The 15,357-nt window shown below is 43.6% G+C and overlaps 1 protein-coding gene across 2 annotated transcripts in view; it reads left to right on the forward strand.

Annotated features, from left to right (window-relative positions):
* Window positions 1-15,357, forward strand: part of LOC139747246 (translation factor GUF1, mitochondrial-like) — a 324,019-nt gene that overhangs the window by 230,201 nt on the left and 78,461 nt on the right. The window lies entirely within an intron of this gene.

Genomic DNA, 15,357 nt, shown 5'->3' on the forward strand with positions numbered 1-15,357 from the left:
GACAAGGGAGCAAATGGGAACTTCCGTGAAGGGCGCTAATGGGGAGGTGATAAGTGGTGGTGATGTGAGAAGGAGATGGAGTGAGTATTTTGAAGGTTTGTTGAATGTGTTTGATGATAGAGTGGCAGATATAGGGTGTTTTGGTCGAGGTGGTGTGCAAAGTGACAGGGTTAGGGAAAATGATTTGGTAAACAGAGAAGAGGTAGTAAAAGCTTTGCAGAAGATGAAAGCCGGCAAGGCAGCAGGTTTGGATGGTATTGCAGTGGAATTTATTAAAAAAGGGGGTGACTGTATTGTTGACTGGGTGGTAAGGTTATTTAATGTATGTATGACTCATGGTGAGGTGCCTGAGGATTGGCGGAATGCGTGCATAGTGCCATTGTACAAAGGCAAGGGGGATTAGAGTGAGTGCTCAAATTACAGAGGTATAAGTTTGTTGAGTATTCCTTGTAAATTATATGGTAGGGTATTGATTGAGAGGGTGAAGGCATGTACAGAGCATCAGATTGGGGAAGAGCAGTGTGGTTTCAGAAGTGGTAGAGGATGTGTGGATCAGGTGTTTGCTTTGAAGAATGTATGTGAGAAATACTTAGAAAAGCAAATGGATTTGTATGTAGCATTTATGGATCTGGAGAAGGCATATGATAGAGTTGATAGAGATGCTCTGTGGAAGGTATTAAGAATATATGGTGTGGGAGGCAAGTTGTTAGAAGCAGTGAAAAGTTTTTATCGAGGATGTAAGGCATGTGTATGTGTAGGAAGAGAGGAAAGTGATTGGTTCTCAGTGAATGTAGGTTTGCGGCAGGGATGTGTGATGTCTCCATGGTTGTTTAATTTGTTTATGGATGGGGTTGTTAGGGAGGTGAATGCAAGAGTTTTGGAAAGAGGGGCAAGTATGAAGTCTGTTGTGGATGAGAGAGCTTGGGAAGTGAGTCAGTTGTTGTTCGCTGATGATACAGCGCTGGTGGCTGATTCATGTGAGAAACTGCAGAAGCTGGTATCTGAGTTTGGTAAAGTGTGTGAAAGAAGAAAGTTAAGAGTAAATGTGAATAAGAGCAAGGTTATTAGGTACAGTAGGGTTGAGGGTCAAGTCAATTGGGAAGTAAGTTTGAATGAAGAAAAACTGGAGGAAGTAAAGTGTTTTAGATATCTGGGAGTGGATCTGGCAGCGGATGGAACCATGGAAGCGGAAGTGGATCATAGGGTGGGGGAGGGGGCGAAAATCCTGGGAGCCTTGAAGAATGTGTGGAAGTCGAGAACATTATCTCGGAAAGCAAAAATGGGTATGTTTGAAGGAATAGTGGTTCCAACAATGTTGTATGGTTGCGAGGCGTGGGCTATTGATAGAGTTGTGTGCAGGAGGATGGATGTGCTGGAAATGAGATGTTTGAGGACAATGTGTGGTGTGAGGTGGTTTGGTCGAGTAAGTAACGTAAGGGTAAGAGAGATATGTGGAAATAAAAAGAGCGTGGTTGAGAGAGCAGAAGAGGGTGTTTTGAAATGTTTTGGGCACATGGAGAGAATGAGTGAGGAAAGATTGACCAAGAGGATATATGTGTCGGAGGTGGAGGGAACGAGGAGAAGTGGGAGACCAAATTGGAGGTGGAAAGATGGAGTGAAAAAGATTTTGTGTGATCGGGGCCTGAACATGCAGGAGGGTGAAAGGAGGGCAAGGAATAGAGTGAATTGGATCGATGTGGTATACCGGGGTTGACGTGCTGTCAGTGGATTGAATCAGGGCATGTGAAGCGTCTGGGGTAAACCATGGAAAGCTGTGTAGGTATGTATATTTGCGTGTGTGGACGTATGTATATACATGTGTATGGGGGTGGGTTGGGCCATTTCTTTCGTCTGTTTCCTTGCGCTACCTCGCAAACGCGGGAGACAGTGGCAAAAAAAAAAAAAAAAAAAAAATATATATATATATATATATATATATATATATATATATATATATATATATATATAGTTATCCCTAGGGATAGGGGAGAAAGAATACTTCCAACGTATTCCCTGCGTGTCGTAGAAGGCGACTAAAAGGGGAGGGAGTGGGGGGCTGGAAATCCTCCCCTCTCGTTTTTTTTTTTTAATTTTCCAAAAGAATGAACAGAGAAGGGGGCCAGGTGAGGATTTCCCTCAAAGGCCCAGTCCTCTGTTCTTAACGCTACCTCGCTGATGCGGGAAATGGCGAATAGTATGAAAGAAAAAATATATATATAGTATCATTACAGAGGTATAAGTTTGTTGAGTATTCCTGGTAAATTATATGGGAGGGTATTGATTGAGAGGGTGAAGGCATGTACAGAGCATCAGATTGGGGAAGAGCAGTGTGGTTTCAGAAGTGGTAGAGGATGTGTGGATCAGGTGTTTGCTTTGAAGAATCTATGTGAGAAATACTTAGAAAAGCAAATGGATTTGTATGTAGCATTTATGGATCTGGAGAACGCATATGATAGAGTTGATAGAGATGCTCTGTGGAAGGTATTAAGAATTTATGGTGTGGGAGGCAAGTTGTTAGAAGCAGTGAAAAGTTTTTATCGAGGATGTAAGGCATGTGTACGTGTAGGAAGAGAGGAAAGTGATTGGTTCTCAGTGAATGTAGGTTTGTGGCAGGGGTGTGTGATGTCTCCATGGTTGTTTAATTTGTTTATGGATGGGGTTGTTAGGGAGGTGAATGCAAGAGTTTTGGAAAGAGGGGCAAGTATGAAGTCTGTTGGGGATGAGAGAGCTTGGGAAGTGAGTCAGTTGTTGTTCGCTGATGATACAGCGCTGGTGGCTGATTCATGTGAGAAACTGCAGAAGCTGGTGACTGAGTTTGGTAAAGTGTGTGAAAGAAGAAAGTTAAGAGTAAATGTGAATAAGAGCAAGGTTATTAGGTACAGTAGGGTTGAGGGTCAAGTCAATTGGGAGGTGAGTTTGAATGGAGAAAAACTGGAGGAAGTGAAGTGTTTTAGATATCTGGGAGTGGATCTGGCAGCGGATGGAACCATGGAAGCGGAAGTGGATCATAGGGTGGGGGAGGGGGCAAAAATTCTGGGAGCCTTGAAGAATGTGTGGAAGTCGAGAACATTATCTCGGAAAGCAAAAATGGGTATGTTTGAATGAATAGTGGTTCCAACAATGTTGTATGGTTGCGAGGCGTGGGCTATGGATAGAGTTGTGCGCAGGAGGATGGATGTGCTGGAAATGAGATGTTTGAGGACAATGTGTGGAGTGAGGTGGTTTGATCGAGTAAGTAACGTAAGGGTAAGAGAGATGTGTGGAAATAAAAAGAGCGTGGTTGAGAGAGCAGAAGAGGGTGTTTTGAAATGGTTTGGGCACATGGAGAGAATGAGTGAGGAAAGATTGACCAAGAGGATATATGTGTCGGAGGTGGAGGGAACGAGGAGAAGAGGGAGACCAAATTGGAGGTGGAAAGATGGAGTGAAAAAGATTTTGTGTGATCGGGGCCTGAACATGCAGGAGGGTGAAAGGAGGGCAAGGAATAGAGTGAATTGGATCGATGTGGTATACCGGGGTTGACGTGCTGTCAGTGGATTGAATCAGGGCATGTGAAGCGTCTGGGGTAAACCATGGAAAGCTGTGTAGGTATGTATATTTGCGTTTGTGGTCGTATGTATATACGTGTGTATGGGGGTGGGTTGGGCCATTTCTTTCGTCTGTTTCCTTGCGCTACCTCGCAAACGCGGGAGACAGCGACAAAGCAAAAAAAAAAAAAAAAAAATATAGTATCATTAAATTTTAGGGAGAATAAAAAGATGTTCTGGAAGGAGGTAAATAAAGTGCGTAAGACAAGGGAGCAAATGGGAACTTCAGTGAAGGGCGCAAATGGGGAGGTGATAACAAGTAGTGGTGATGTGAGAAGGAGATGGAGTGAGTATTTTGAAGGTTTGTTGAATGTGTTTGATGATAGAGTGGCAGATATAGGGTGTTTTGGTCGAGGTGGTGTGCAAAGTGAGAGGGTTAGGGAAAATGATTTGGTAAATAGAGAAGAGGTAGTAAAAGCTTTGCGGAAGATGAAAGCTGGCAAGGCAGCAGGTTTGGATGGTATTGCAGTGGAATTTATTAAAAAAGGGGGTGACTCTATTGTTGACTGGTTGGTAAGGTTATTTAATGTATGTATGACTCATGGTGAGGTGCCTGAGGATTGGCGGAATGCGTGCATAGTGCCATTGTACAAAGGCAAAGGGGATAAGAGTGAGTGCTCAAATTACAGAGGTATAAGTCTGTTGAGTATTCCTGGTAAATTATATGGGAGGGTATTGATTGAGAGGGTGAAGGCATGTACAGAGCATCAGATTGGGGAAGAGCAGTGTGGCTTCAGAAGTGGTAGAGGATGTGTGGATCAGGTGTTTGCTTTGAAGAATGTATGTGAGAAATACTTAGAAAAGCAATTGGATTTGTATGTAGCATTTATGGATCTGGAGAAGGCATATGATAGAGTTGATAGAGATGCTCTTTGGAAGGTATTAAGAATATATGGTGTGGGAGGCAAGTTGTTAGAAGCAGTGAAAAGTTTTTATCGAGGATGTAAGGCATGTGTACGTGTAGGAAGAGAGGAAAGTGATTGGTTCTCAGTGAATGTAGGTTTGCGGCAGGGGTGTGTGATGTCTCCATGGTTGTTTAATTTGTTTATGGATGGGGTTGTTAGGGAGGTGAATGCAAGAGTTTTGGAAAGAGGGGCAAGTATGAAGTCTGTTGTGGATGAGAGAGCTTGAGAAGTGAGTCAGTTGTTGTTCGCTGATGATACAGCGCTGGTGGCTGATTCATGTAAGAAACTGCAGAAGCTGGTGATTGAGTTTGGTAAAGTGTGTGAAAGAAGAAAGTTAAGAGTAAATGTGAATAAGAGCAAGGTTATTAGGTACAGTAGGGTTGAGGGTCAAGTCAATTGGGAGGTAGGTTTGAGTGGAGAAAAACTGGAGGAAATAAAGTGTTTTAGATATCTGGGAGTGGATCTGGCAGCGGATGGAACCATGGAAGTGGAAGTGAATCATAGGGTGGGGGAGGGGGCGAAAATCCTGGGAGCCTTGAAGAATGTGTGGAAGTCGAGAACATTATCTCGGAAAGCAAAAATGGGTATGTTTGAAGGAATAGTGTTTCCAACAATGTTGTATTGTTGCGAGGCGTGGGCTATAGATAGAGTTGTGCGCAGGAGGGTGGATGTGCTGGAAATGAGATGTTTGAGGACAATGTGTGGTGTGAGGTGGTTTGATCGAGGAAGTAATGTAAGGGTAAGAGAGATGTGTGGAAATAAAAAGAGCGTGGTTGAGAGAGCAGAAGAGGGTGTTTTGAAATGGTTTGGTCACATGGAGAGAATGAGTGAAGAAAGATTGACCAAGAGGATATATGTGTCGGAGGTGGAGGGAATGAGAAGTGGGAGACCAAATTGGAGGTGGAAAGATGGAGTGAAAAAGATTTTGTGTGATTGGGGCCTGAACATGCAGGAGGGTGAAAGGAGGGCAAGGAATAGAGTAAATTGGATCGATGTGGTATACCGGGGTTGACGTGCTGTCAGTGGATTGAATCAGGGCATGTGAAGCGTCTGGGGTAAACCATGGAAAGTTGTGTGGAGCCTTTATGTGGAAAGGGAGCTGTGGTTTCGGGCATTATTGCATGACAGCTAGAGACTGAGTGTGAACAAATGGGGCCTTTGTTGTCTTTTCCTAGCGCTACCTCGCACACATGAGGGGGAAGGGGGATGGTATTCTATGTGTGGCGAGGTGGCGATGGGAATTAATAAGGGCTGACAGTGTGAATTGTGTGCATGGGTATATATGTATGTGTCTGTGTGTGTATATATATGTGTACATTGAGATGTATAGGTATGTATATTTGCGTGTGTGGACATGTATGTATATACATTGTGTATGAGGGTGGGCTGGGCCATTTCTTTTGTCTGTTTCCTTGTGCTACCTCGCAAACTCGGGAGACAGTGACAAAGCCAAATAATAATAATAATATTATACATATTTGCCTTGTTTCCATCCGCTGCCAGATCCACTCCCAGATATCTAAAACACTTCACTTCCTCCAGTTTTTCTCCATTCAAACTCACCTCCCAATTGACTTGACCCTCAACCCTACTGTACCTAATAACCTTGCTCTTCTTCACATTTACTCTTAACTTTCTTTTTTCACACACTTTACCAAACTCAGTCACCATCTTCTGCAGTTTCTCACATGAATCAGCCACCAGCGCTGTATCATCAGCGAACAACAACTGACTCACTTCACAAGCTCTCTCATCCCCAACAGACTTCATCCTTGCCCCTCTTTCCAAAACTCTTGCATTCACCTCCCTAACAACCCCATCCATAAACAAATTAAACAACCATGGAGACATCACACACCTCTGCCGCAAACCTACATTCACTGAGAACCAATCACTTTCCTCTCTTCCTACACGTACACATGCCTTACATCCTCGATAAAAACTTTTCACTGCTTCTAACAACTTGCCTCCCACACCATATATTCTTAATACCTTCCACAGAGCATCTCTATCAACTCTATCATATGCCTTCTCCAGATCCATAAATGCTACATACAAATCCATTTGCTTTTCTAAGTATTTCTCACATACATTCTTCAAAGCAAACACCTGATCCACACATCCTCTACCACTTCTGAAACCACACTGCTCTTCCCCAATCTGATGCTCTGTATATGCCTTCACCCTCTCAATCAACACCCTCCCATACAATTTGCCAGGATCATAGGGTGGGGGAGGGGGCGAAAATTCTGGGAGCCTTGAAGAATGTGTGGAAGTCGAGAACATTATCTCGGTAAGCAAAAATGGGTATGTTTGAAGGAATAGTGGTTCCAACAATGTTGTATGGTTGCGAGGCATGGACTATGGATAGAGTTGTGCGCAGGAGGATGGATGTGCTGGAAATGAGATGTTTGAGGACAATGTGTGGTGTGAGGTGGTTTGATCGAGTAAGTAACGTAAGGGTAAGAGAGATGTGTGGAAATAAAAAGAGCGTGGTTGAGAGAACAGAAGAGGGTGTTTTGAAATGGTTTGGTCACATGGAGAGAATGAGTGAGGAAAGATTGACCAAGAGGATATATGTGTCGGAGGTGGAGGGAATGAGGAGAAGTGGGAGACCAAATTGGAGGTGGAAAGATGGAGTGAAAAAGATTTTGTGTGATCGGGGCCTGAACATGCAGGAGGGTGAAAGGAGGGCAAGGAATAGAGTGAATTGGAGCGATGTCGTATACCGGGGTTGACGTGCTGTCAGTGGATTGAATCAAGGCATGTGAAGTGTCTGGGGTAAACCATGGAAAGCTGTGTAGGTATGTATATTTGCGTGTGTGGACGTATGTATATACATGTGTATGGGGATGGGTTGGGCCATTTCTTTCGTCTGTTTCCTTGCGCTACCTCGCAAATGCGGGAGACAGCGACAAAGCAAAAAAAAAAAAAAAAATATAGTATCATTAAATTTTAGGGAGAATAAAAAGATGTTCTGGAAGGAGGTAAATAAAGTGCGTAAGACAAGGGAGCAAATGGGAACTTCAGTGAAGGGCGCAAATGGGGAGGTGATAACAAGTAGTGGTGATGTGAGAAGGAGATGGAGTGAGTATTTTGAAGGTTAGTTGAATGTATTTGATGATAGAGTGGCAGATATAGGGTGTTTTGGTCGAGGTGGTGTGCAAAGTGAGAGGGTTAGGGAAAATGATTTGGTAAATAGAGAAGAGGTAGTAAAAGCTTTGCGGAAGATGAAAGCCGGCAAGGCAGCAGGTTTGGATGGTATTGCAGTGGAATTTATTAAAAAAGGGGGTGACTCTATTGTTGACTGGTTGGTAAGGTTATTTAATGTATGTATGACTCATGGTGAGGTGCCTGAGGATTGGCGGAATGCGTGCATAGTGCCACTGTACAAAGGCAAAGGGGATAAGAGTGAGTGCTCAAATTACAGAGGTATAAGTTTGTTGAGTATTCCTGGTAAATTATATGGGAGGGTATTGATTGAGAGGGTGAAGGCATGTACAGAGCATCAGATTGGGGAAGAGCAGTGTGGCTTCAGAAGTGGTAGAGGATGTGTGGATCAGGTGTTTGCTTTGAAGAATCTATGTGAGAAATACTTAGAAAAGCAAATGGATTTGCATGTAGCATTTATGGATCTGGAGAAGGCATATGATAGAGTTGATAGAGATGCTCTTTGGAAGGTATTAAGAATATATGGTGTGGGAGGCAAGTTGTTAGAAGCAGTGAAAAGTTTTTATCGAGGATGTAAGGCATGTGTACGTGTAGGAAGAGAGGAAAGTGTTTGGTTCTCAGTGAATGTAGGTTTGCGGCAGGGGTGTGTGATGTCTCCATGTTTGTTTAATTTGTTTATGGATGGGGTTGTTAGGGAGGTGAATGCAAGAGTTTTGGAAAGAGGGGCAAGTATGAAGTCTGTTGTGGATGAGAGAGCTTGAGAAGTGAGTCAGTTGTTGTTCGCTGATGATACAGCGCTGGTGGCTGATTCATGTAAGAAACTGCAGAAGCTGGTGATTGAGTTTGGTAAAGTGTGTGAAAGAAGAAAGTTAAGAGTAAATGTGAATAAGAGCAAGGTTATTAGGTACAGTAGGGTTGAGGGTCAAGTCAATTGGGAGGTAGGTTTGAGTGGAGAAAAACTGGAGGAAATAAAGTGTTTTAGATATCTGGGAGTGGATCTGGCAGCGGATGGAACCATGGAAGTGGAAGTGAATCATAGGGTGGGGGAGGGGGCGAAAATCCTGGGAGCCTTGAAGAATGTGTGGAAGTCGAGAACATTATCTCGGAAAGCAAAAATGGGTATGTTTGAAGGAATAGTGTTTCCAACAATGTTGTATTGTTGCGAGGCGTGGGCTATAGATAGAGTTGTGCGCAGGAGGGTGGATGTGCTGGAAATGAGATGTTTGAGGACAATGTGTGGTGTGAGGTGGTTTGATCGAGGAAGTAATGTAAGGGTAAGAGAGATGTGTGGAAATAAAAAGAGCGTGGTTGAGAGAGCAGAAGAGGGTGTTTTGAAATGGTTTGGTCACATGGAGAGAATGAGTGAAGAAAGATTGACCAAGAGGATATATGTGTCGGAGGTGGAGGGAATGAGGAGAAGTGGGAGACCAAATTGGAGGTGGAAAGATGGAGTGAAAAAGATTTTGTGTGATTGGGGCCTGAACATGCAGGAGGGTGAAAGGAGGGCAAGGAATAGAGTAAATTGGATCGATGTGGTATACCGGGGTTGACGTGCTGTCAGTGGATTGAATCAGGGCATGTGAAGCGTCTGGGGTAAACCATGGAAAGTTGTGTGGAGCCTTTATGTGGAAAGGGAGCTGTGGTTTCGGGCATTATTGCATGACAGCTAGAGACTGAGTGTGAACAAATGGGGCCTTTGTTGTCTTTTCCTAGCGCTACCTCGCACACATGAGGGGGGAGGGGGATGGTATTCTATGTGTGGCGAGGTGGCGATGGGAATTAATAAGGGCTGACAGTGTGAATTGTGTGCATGGGTATATATGTATGTGTCTGTGTGTGTATATATATGTGTACATTGAGATGTATAGGTATGTATATTTGCGTGTGTGGACATGTATGTATATACATTGTGTATGAGGGTGGGCTGGGCCATTTCTTTTGTCTGTTTCCTTGTGCTACCTCGCAAACTCGGGAGACAGTGACAAAGCCAAATAATAATAATAATATTATACATATTTGCCTTGTTTCCATCCGCTGCCAGATCCACTCCCAGATATCTAAAACACTTCACTTCCTCCAGTTTTTCTCCATTCAAACTCACCTCCCAATTGACTTGACCCTCAACCCTACTGTACCTAATAACCTTGCTCTTCTTCACATTTACTCTTAACTTTCTTTTTTCACACACTTTACCAAACTCAGTCACCATCTTCTGCAGTTTCTCACATGAATCAGCCACCAGCGCTGTATCATCAGCGAACAACAACTGACTCACTTCACAAGCTCTCTCATCCCCAACAGACTTCATCCTTGCCCCTCTTTCCAAAACTCTTGCATTCACCTCCCTAACAACCCCATCCATAAACAAATTAAACAACCATGGAGACATCACACACCTCTGCCGCAAACCTACATTCACTGAGAACCAATCACTTTCCTCTCTTCCTACACGTACACATGCCTTACATCCTCGATAAAAACTTTTCACTGCTTCTAACAACTTGCCTCCCACACCATATATTCTTAATACCTTCCACAGAGCATCTCTATCAACTCTATCATATGCCTTCTCCAGATCCATAAATGCTACATACAAATCCATTTGCTTTTCTAAGTATTTCTCACATACATTCTTCAAAGCAAACACCTGATCCACACATCCTCTACCACTTCTGAAACCACACTGCTCTTCCCCAATCTGATGCTCTGTATATGCCTTCACCCTCTCAATCAACACCCTCCCATACAATTTGCCAGGATCATAGGGTGGGGGAGGGGGCGAAAATTCTGGGAGCCTTGAAGAATGTGTGGAAGTCGAGAACATTATCTCGGAAAGCAAAAATGGGTATGTTTGAAGGAATAGTGGTTCCAACAATGTTGTATGGTTGCGAGGCATGGGCTATGGATAGAGTTGTGCGCAGGAGGATGGATGTGCTGGAAATGAGATGTTTGAGGACAATGTGTGGTGTGAGGTGGTTTGATCGAGTAAGTAACGTAAGGGTAAGAGAGATGTGTGGAAATAAAAAGAGCGTGGTTGAGAGAACAGAAGAGGGTGTTTTGAAATGGTTTGGTCACATGGAGAGAATGAGTGAGGAAAGATTGACCAAGAGGATATATGTGTCGGAGGTGAGGGAACGAGGAGAAGTGGGAGACCAAATTGGAGGTGGAAAGATGGAGTGAAAAAGATTTTGTGTGATCGAGGCCTGAACATGCAGGAGGGTGAAAGGAGGGCAAGGAATAGAGTGAATTGGAGCGATGTGGTATACCGGGGTTGATGTGCTCTCAGTGGATTGAATCAAGGCATGTGAAGCGTCTGGGGTAAACCATGGAAAGCTGTGTAGGTATGTATATTTGCGTGTGTGGACGTATGTATATACATGTGTATGGGGTGGGTTGGGCCATTTCTTTCAATCTGTTTCCTTGCGCTACCTCGCAAACGCGGGAGACAGCGACAAAGCAAAAAAAAAAAAAAAAATATAGTATCATTAAATTTTAGGGAGAATAAAAAGATGTTCTGGAAGGAGGTAAATAAAGTGCGTAAGACAAGGGAGCAAATGGGAACTTCAGTGAAGGGCGCAAATGGCGAGGTGATAACAAGTAGTGGTGATGTGAGAAGGAGATGGAGTGAGTATTTTGAAGGTTTGTTGAATGTGTTTGATGATAGAGTGGCAGATATAGGGTGTTTTGGTCGAGGTGGTGTGCAAAGTGAGAGGGTTAGGGAAAATGATTTGGTAAATAGAGAAGAGGTAGTAAAAGCTTTGCGGAAGATGAAAGCCGGCAAGGCAGCAGGTTTGGATGGTATTGCAGTCTAATTTATTAAAAAAGGGGGTGACTCTATTGTTGACTGGTTGGTAAGGTTATTTAATGTATGTATGACTCATGGTGAGGTGCCTGAGGATTGGCGGAATGCGTGCATAGTGCCATTGTACAAAGGCAAAGGGGATAAGAGTGACTGCTCAAATTACAGAGGTATAAGTTTGTTGAGTATTCCTGGTAAATTATATGGGAGGGTATTGATTGAGAGGGTGAAGGCATGTACAGAGCATCAGATTGGGGAAGAGCAGTGTGGCTTCAGAAGTGGTAGAAGATGTGTGGATCAGGTGTTTGCTTTGAAGAATCTATGTGAGAAATACTTAGAAAAGCAAATGGATTTGTATGTAGCATTTATGGATCTGGAGAAGGCATATGATAGAGTTGATAGAGATGCTCTGTGGAAGGTATTAAGAATATATGGTGTGGGAGGCAAGTTGTTAGAAGCAGTGAAAAGTTTTTATCGAGGATGTAAGGCATGTGTACGTGTAGGAAGAGAGGAAAGTGATTGGTTCTCAGTGAATGTAGGTTTGCGGCAGGGGTGTGTGATGTCTCCATGTTTGTTTAATTTGTTTATGGATGGGGTTGTTAGGGAGGTGAATGCAAGAGTTTTGGAAAGAGGGGCAAATATGAAGTCTGTTGGGGATGAGAGAGCTTGAGAAGTGAGTCAGTTGTTGTTCGCTGATGATACAGCGCTGGTGGCTGATTCATGTAAGAAACTGCAGAAGCTGGTGATTGAGTTTGGTAAAGTGTGTGAAAGAAGAAAGTTAAGAGTAAATGTGAATAAGAGCAAGTTATTAGGTACAGTAGGGTTGAGGGTCAAGTCAATTGGGAGGTAGGTTTGAGTGGAGAAAAACTGGAGGAAATAAAGTGTTTTAGATATCTGGGAGTGGATCTGGCAGCGGATGGAACCATGGAAGTGGAAGTGAATCATAGGGTGGGGGAGGGGGCGAAAATCCTGGGAGCCTTGAAGAATGTGTGGAAGTCGAGAACATTATCTCGGAAAGCAAAAATGGGTATGTTTGAAGGAATAGTGGTTCCAACAATGTTGTATGGTTGCGAGGCGTGGGCTATAGATAGAGTTGTGCGCAGGAGGGTGGATGTGCTGGAAATGAGATGTTTGAGGACAATGTGTGGTGTGAGGTGGTTTGATCGAGGAAGTAATGTAAGGGTAAGAGAGATGTGTGGAAATAAAAAGAGCGTGGTTGAGAGAGCAGAAGAGGGTGTTTTGAAATGGTTTGGGCCATGGAGAGAGTGAGTGAGGAAAGATTGACCAAGAGGATATATGTGTCGGAGGTGAAGGGAATTAGGAGAAGTGGGAGACCAAATTGGAGGTGGAAAGATGGAGTGAAAAAGATTTTGTGTGATCGGGGCCTGAACATGCAGGAGGGTGAAAGGTAGGCAAGGAATAGAGTAAATTGGATCGATGTGGTATACCGGGGTTGACGTGCTGTCAGTGGATTGAATCAGGGCATGTGAAGCGTCTGGGGTAAACCATGGAAAGTTGTGTGGAGCCTTTATGTGGAAAGGGAGCTGTGGTTTCGGGCATTATTGCATGACAGCTAGAGACTGAGTGTGAACAAATGGGGATTTTGTTGTCTTTTCCTAGCGCTACCTCGCACACATGAGGGGGGAGGGGGATGGTATTCCATGTGTGGCGAGGTGGCGATGGGAATGAATAAGGGCTGACAGTGTGAATTGTGTGCATGGGTATATATGTATGTGTCTGTGTGTGTATATATATGTGTACATTGAGATGTATAGGTATGTATATTTGCGTGTGTGGACATGTATGTATATACATTGTGTATGAGGGTGGGCTGGGCCATTTCTTTTGTCTGTTTCCTTGTGCTACCTCGCAAACTCGGGAGACAGTGACAAAGCCAAATAATAATAATAATATTATACATATTTGCCTTGTTTCCATCCGCTGCCAGATCCACTCCCAGATATCTAAAACACTTCACTTCCTTCAGTTTTTCTCCATTCAAACTCACCTCCCAATTGACTTGACCCTCAACCCTACTGTACCTAATAACCTTGCTCTTCTTCACATTTACTCTTAACTTTCTTTTTTCACACACTTTACCAAACTCAGTCACCAGCTTCTGCAGTTTCTCACATGAATCAGCCACCAGCGCTGTATCATCAGCGAACAACAACTGACTCACTTCACAAGCTCTCTCATCCCCAACAGACTTCATCCTTGCCCCTCTTTCCAAAACTCTTGCATTCACCTCCCTAACAACCCCATCCATAAACAAATTAAACAACCATGGAGACATCACACACCTCTGCCGCAAACCTACATTCACTGAGAACCAATCACTTTCCTCTCTTCCTACACGTACACATGCCTTACATCCTCGATAAAAACTTTTCACTGCTTCTAACAACTTGCCTCCCACACCATATATTCTTAATACCTTCCACAGAGCATCTCTATCAACTCTATCATATGCCTTCTCCAGATCCATAAATGCTACATACAAATCCATTTGCTTTTCTAAGTATTTCTCACATACATTCTTCAAAGCAAACACCTGATCCACACATCCTCTACCACTTCTGAAACCACACTGCTCTTCCCCAATCTGATGCTCTGTACATGCCTTCACCCTCTCAATCAATACCCTCCCATACAGTTTGCCAGGATCATAGGGTGGGGGAGGGGGCGAAAATTCTGGGAGCCTTGAAGAATGTGTGGAAGTCGAGAACATTATCTCGGAAAGCAAAAATGGGTATGTTTGAAGGAATAGTGGTTCCAACAATGTTGTATGGTTGTGAGGCATGGACTATGGATAGAGTTGTGCGCAGGAGGATGGATGTGCTGGAAATGAGATGTTTGAGGACAATGTGTGGTGTGAGGTGGTTTGATCGAGTAAGTAACGTAAGGGTAAGAGAGATGTGTGGAAATAAAAAGAGCGTGGTTGAGAGAGCAGAAGAGGGTGTTTTGAAATGGTTTGGTCACATGGAGAGAATGAGTGAGGAAAGATTGACCAAGAGGATATATGTGTCGGAGGTGGAGGGAATGAGGAGAAGTGGGAGACCAAATTGGAGGTGGAAAGATGGAGTGAAAAAGATTTTGTGTGATCGGGGCCTGAACATGCAGGAGGGTGAAAGGAGGGCAAGGAATAGAGTGAATTGGAGCGATGTCGTATACCGGGGTTGACGTGCTGTCAGTGGATTGAATCAAGGCATGTGAAGCGTCTGGGGTAAACCATGGAAAGCTGTGTAGGTATGTATATTTGCGTGTGTGGACGTATGTATATACATGTGTATGGGGATGGGTTGGGCCTTTTCTTTTGTCTGTTTCCTTGCGCTACCTCACAAACGCGGGAGACAGCGGAAAAAAAAGGAAAAAAAAAAAATATTTGCCTTATCCCACTTTTGTGAGGTAGCATTAAGAATGGAGGAGTGCGCCTTAGAGGGTATATCCTCACTTGGCCAACCTCTCCATTCCTTCTTTTGGAAAATTACAAAACCTCTGTTGATCTCACAACCTCACTCTTTTTATTTCCACTCATCTCTCTTACCCTTTCATTACGTATTCGATCAAACCACCTCACACCGCTTATTGTCCTCAAACATTTCATTTCTAACACATCCAACCTTCTCCGCACAACCCTGTTTATAGCCCATGCCCCATAACCATAAAACATTGTTGGAACTATTCGTTCAAACATGCCCATTTTTGCTCTCAGAGATAATGTTCTCGCCTTCCACACATCTTCAATGTTCCCAGAACCTTCATCCCCTCCCCTACCCTGTGACTCACTTCCGCTTCCATGGTTCCATCTTCTGCTGAATCCACTCTCACATGTCTAAAACACTTCACTTCTTCCAGTTTTTAACCATTCAAAGTTACCTCCCAATTGACTTGT

This window comes from Panulirus ornatus, chromosome 68 (genome assembly GCF_036320965.1).
Source record: "Panulirus ornatus isolate Po-2019 chromosome 68, ASM3632096v1, whole genome shotgun sequence".
NCBI lineage: Eukaryota > Metazoa > Arthropoda > Malacostraca > Decapoda > Palinuridae > Panulirus > Panulirus ornatus.